Below are 5,410 nucleotides of genomic sequence, written 5' to 3'. Positions count from 1 at the left end.
GCTTTAAAGTTCATATGGAACCAAAAAAGAGCCCCCATTGCCAAGACAATCCTAAGTCAAAAGAACAAAGGTGGAGGCATCACGTTATCTGACTTCAAACTATACTACAAGGCTACAGTAACCAAAACAGCATGGTACTGGTACCAAAACAGAGATATAGACCTATGGAACAGAACAGAGTCCTCAGAAATAATACCACACATCTACAGCCATCTGATCTTTGACAAACCTGAGAGAAACAAGAAATGGGGAAAGGATTCCCTATTTAATAAATGGTGCTGGGAAAATTGGCTAGCCATAAGTAGAAAGCTGAAACTGGATCCTTTCCTTACTCCTTATACGAAAATTAATTCAAGATAGATTAGAGACTTAAATGTTAGACCTAATACCATAAAAACCCTAGAAGAAAATCTAGGTAGTACCATTCAGGACATAGGCATGGGCAAGAACTTCATGTCTAAAACACTAAAAGCAATGGCAACAAAAGCCAAAATTGACAAATGGGATCTAATTAAACTAAAGAGCTTCTGCACAGCAAAAGAAACTGCCATCCGAGTGAACCGGCAACCTACAGAATGGGAAAAAATTTTTGCAATCTACTCATCTGCCAAAGGTCTGATATCCAGAACCTACAAGGAACTCAAACAAATTTATAAGAAAAAAACAAACAACCCCATCAAAAAGTGGGCAAAGGATATGAACAGACATTTCTCAAAAGAAGACATTCATACAGCCAACAGACACATGAAAAAATGCTCATCATCACTCGCCATCAGAGAAATGCAAATCAAAACCACAATGAGATACCATCTCACACCAGTTAGAATGGCAATCATTAAAAAGTCAGGAAAAATAGGTGCTGGAGAGGATGTGGGGAAGTAGGAACACTTTTACACTGTTGGTGGGATTGTAAACTAGTTCAACCAGTATGGAAAAGAGTATAGCAGTTCCTCAAGGATCTAGAACTAGATGTACCATATGACCCAGCCATCCCATTACTGGGTATATACCCAAAGGATTATAAATCATGCTGCTATAAAGACACATGCACACGTATGTTTATTGTGGCACTATTCACAATAGCAAAGACTTGGAATCAACCCAAATGTCCATCTGTGACAGACTGGATTAAGAAAATGTGGCACATATACACCATGGAATACTATGTAGCCATAAAAAAGGATGAGTTTGCATCCTTTGTAGGGACATGGATGCAGCTGGAAACCATCATTCTTAGCAAACTATCACAAGAACAGAAAACCAAACACCACATGTTCTCACTCATAGGTGGGAACTGAACAATGACATCACTTGGACTCGGGAAGGGGAACATCACAAACCGGGGCCTATCATGGGGAGAGGGGAGGGGGGAGGGATTGCATTGGGAGTTACACCTGATATAAATGACGAATTGGTGGGTGCTGACGAGCTGATGGGTGCAGTATACAGCATGGCACAAGTATACATGTGTAACAAACCTGCACGTTATGCACATGTACCCTAGAACTTAAAGTATAATAATAAAAAAATAAAAAATAAAAAAAAGAAAACAGACTAATATACTATCCTAACCTAAAAAAGAAAAAAAAAGAAAATTGATTAAAGTAATTTGCCTTCTCCTAGAGGGATAAGATAATAAGGATTCAAACACACACACACTCACATGTTCATGCAAATCCATTCAGTTTGTCTCTTGTACTATTTTTTTTTATAATCTAGTTGAATCTGATTGTAATAAAAATGAGAGAAACACCTACAATTTTACATAGTTGGAAGATAGATCATTAGATTTTTCATTCCTAGTCATAAGGGATCTGAGTTCATTCCAATACACTGATTAAAACTGAAGGGTCCATCCCACCATGATTGTAGATTCCATTAAACTCTTCCCCTATATCCAGCTACTCACAAGACTGCATGATCTGCCTCCTAAATGTCTTTCCAACCTTTTCTCTCTCTGCCCTATCCATTATTTATTAGAATAAAGCTCTCTTTCTATCTCTTTCTTATAGAACCAAACTCTTCCTGTAAATTACACTGGTTCAACTGTTTCCTACTTCAGAGATTTTGACCTTCCTATTTATTCTGCATAGAATAGCTTCACTTAGCACTAGAGATTACTTTCCCCTTCTCATTCTTCATTCCTAAATTAAAATATTATTTTTGTAAAGGCATCATCCTTGACAAGTGTGTCTGTAAAGATGTCAACCTTCCCACCTGAATCTATCAGTCTCTATTTTGTTGTTCTACTCTTTTATAAATTTATACTACTTCATACCACTTTGAAAACTCCTGGTTTGTTTGTTTACTGGCTATTGTCTTGTTCCTACCCTACAATGTATATTCTCATGAAGGAGAAACTCTGTGGGTCCTTTTTGCTACACATGTCTCATTAAATAGTCATAGAATAGACTAATCAGTAAATTAATGAGTCAAGATTGAATTTGTAAATAGAATATTTAAGTTATAAGAGCAAATCATCTATTAATTAAATTTATCTTGTTGAAGTCACTTGAGCCTCCAGACTTTCCACTACAAACATGAATAAAATTGCCATGATCATTAAATTAGATCATTGGACATTGTAAAGCATTTATTGAGGCAAACTATTATTATTGAAATTAGGTGAAATATAACTATATGTGTGAGTATGTGTCTATGTGTATAAAATAGTATGTGTTTCTATTCTATTATCTGCAATTAATAGTATTGTATTATCTGGAATTCATGAAATGTGAGGAATTTGTAGAAGACTAATAATAAAAATTCATCATAAATTCAGAAGTCATGACTTTTCCACAAGAGCAAAAATAATAAATTGCTATAAAATAATTCATTAATATTAAACAATTTATTTTAAAAAGTAACTTTCCGGTAGCCATTGTTATGCTTTTCATTATTTTGCCTTATAAAAAGTAACCATTCTGCATTTTAATCTTCTTTTTGACACTAAAATAAACATTTTTTTACCTACTCCAGAGCTCACAATCAATGAGACAATAATTACTGTATATTCATAGAAAAAGAGTCTTGAGCAATATTAAAATGTTCACTATCCACTATAATAGTGATAGAGAAAATGAAAATTTCTGATTAAGATATCAACTGAAAGAAAAAGACCTCAAAAAAACTTTTATTGTTTACTTGGCTTTCTGTAATGCAAAAAAAAAAAAAAAAAAAAAAAAAACCACAAAATAAATAATGTTGGCTTAATTTAACTGTCACCAGAAAAGTCCTAGAACTGAATTTCTTTCATAGTTAGGAAAACAATGTGAAATTCTTATTTCAGTGCTGAAATGAGAAAGGAGAAAGGCTCATAGGATTTCAAAAATTCAAAAGAAGTTTCACAGTCATTATTTGTGATGGATTCCTACCTGGGATTTAATGGTCTCCAAGAGATCTCAACTCATCTTTGAAATACCTTAGTAGAACAAATGACCAAAGAAAGGAGACTTACCCACAGTAAGCCAAGTAAAATGTTGATTCTTTCCATTTAGCTAGACTGTAGTAACTAATAGTTACATTTCAGATCAAAAGGTCTCATTTAATACTATGCAGTACTTTGTTATGTTTAAAAGAAAAGTAAGTAAATATTGTATTTTTTAAAATTTCTCTTGGAGGTACCATTTCTGAGACTATTGATAGGCCAAGTCAATATGTGAAGTGGATTGAACAAGCTCCTATTCCATCTCTGAGTTCCAAAAATTCATTTAATATTGCATCCTCAAATAGAGGACATATCAAGTATTAAACTGGAAAGAATAGATACTACACTTGATCTTAGCCAAAAGGCTGAGAAACAATCATATATCATCTCATAATAAATGTATTACATCTTCATAGATAGTAAATAGCGGATATTTCAAAATACACAGTTAATACATTAGGCATCATAATAAATACTTCTAAGAAATCAATTGAAAACAAATGATCTAATCCAATTCTCTCTTTCTGCAAATAAAGTATGAAAAGCCTAGTGTGCAAATAACTAGTCCAAGGTTACTCATTTTCTTATGACCAAGTGTGTAACTACAAATAGTATAATGCTAATCTGGTGCATACTTATGTTCATTAAAGAGAAGCATTTCCCATATTGCTATCCTTGACTTGAGAAAGATATAGTTCAAATCCTGCTTCTTCCTAACCACAAGTAGTCATCCACCTTTAAGTGGATGACTTTTTTGCATTTTATGGAAGAAGACTATATTTTTCAGAATAAAAACAAGGTATGTAAGTTGACAAAAATATGGGTAAATCAATGATATTCCTGGGGTTAATATGTGAAATTCAGATGAATATTTCAAAATGTTCAAATATTCTGTATAGAAAGAGCTATAGTATTTAATTATTAAATCCAAATTTTATTCATACTTTTATTTTAAAATCATCATTGTCTTTACATTGGTGAATTACTCTGAAATATTTTAATCAGGCACTTCAAATTACTCTAAATAGCTTCCATTTATTAGAAAAATTGGTAGCTTTTTGAAGGTCATAATAAACATTTTCAAAAATAGTTTATAAATTAGAAAGGTGTAACTTGAAAGTCATATGTATTTGAATTTGAATCTAAATTATACCACTAATTAATACTAAATTCTTGTTCAAATTACTTGGCTTTATTTTTCTCATTTGTTAAGATGGGTACACTAGCACCTGGTTACTAGGGTTACTGAAAAGATTTCTTATAACTCTTTAATATTTTCTTCACCATTGGTGAGCACTTTGTGCACATAAAATCTTCCTCAGCTATTTGGCCTTGAAAAATATTTGTTGAGCAAATAAAGTAAATAAATACATGAAAATAAATATGCAAGAAAATAATAGCACATGTAAATTGAGTACCTAAAATATAATGGGACCTCAATTAGTGGCAAACATAGTTGCCATTGCAATTTATAATATAAAAAATAGATATTATTAACCACTAGGACCACTCTTCAATATGATTTATCTAGATTCTCAATAGAAAAATTGAACAACTCAATAGAAAACATTTAATAGAGTTTTTCCCCATCAAATATCTGATTGGGATACTAGCAGTTTTAAATGTAATAAAACATGTTCCATGTCTCTATCATTTCTAAGGCACATATTTACTGGTGTGCTAGTTCAGGATCTTTAAAATGAAAAAGCACTGATTTGTAGTTTTTGTCTTATTCTGTGATATAAATAGCCTTTATTACATCTTAGTTTCTCAGCTTCTCAATACTACATGTGGAACAAATTTTATATATTTTTTTAATAAATGAAAGTGATTAAGAGGATGCGCTTAGTTCTATTTAGCAGGATGAAATTAGTTTCAAAATACAAATTCTAAATTCTTTTTATTTGCTAAGTGATAGAGGCAACCCGCTCACCCTCTCCGCTTTCTTAGTATCCTTAGATATAAAATCAGGTAGTTATAATG

At 32.2% G+C, this 5,410-nt stretch overlaps 1 non-coding gene across 1 annotated transcript; it reads right to left on the bottom strand.

Moving 5' to 3' along the window:
* Positions 1–3,613: 3,613 nt before the first annotated feature.
* On the bottom strand, positions 3,614–3,804 carry LOC113222745. The gene has a single exon (XR_003308520.1). It is a non-coding gene; the product is annotated as a U2 spliceosomal RNA (small nuclear RNA).
* Between the last annotated feature and the right edge of the window lie 1,606 nt (positions 3,805–5,410).

This window comes from Piliocolobus tephrosceles, unplaced genomic scaffold, assembly GCF_002776525.5.
Source record: "Piliocolobus tephrosceles isolate RC106 unplaced genomic scaffold, ASM277652v3 unscaffolded_34134, whole genome shotgun sequence".
Lineage (NCBI taxonomy): Eukaryota > Metazoa > Chordata > Mammalia > Primates > Cercopithecidae > Piliocolobus > Piliocolobus tephrosceles.
This window is presented reverse-complemented; position numbering and strand designations above follow the sequence as displayed.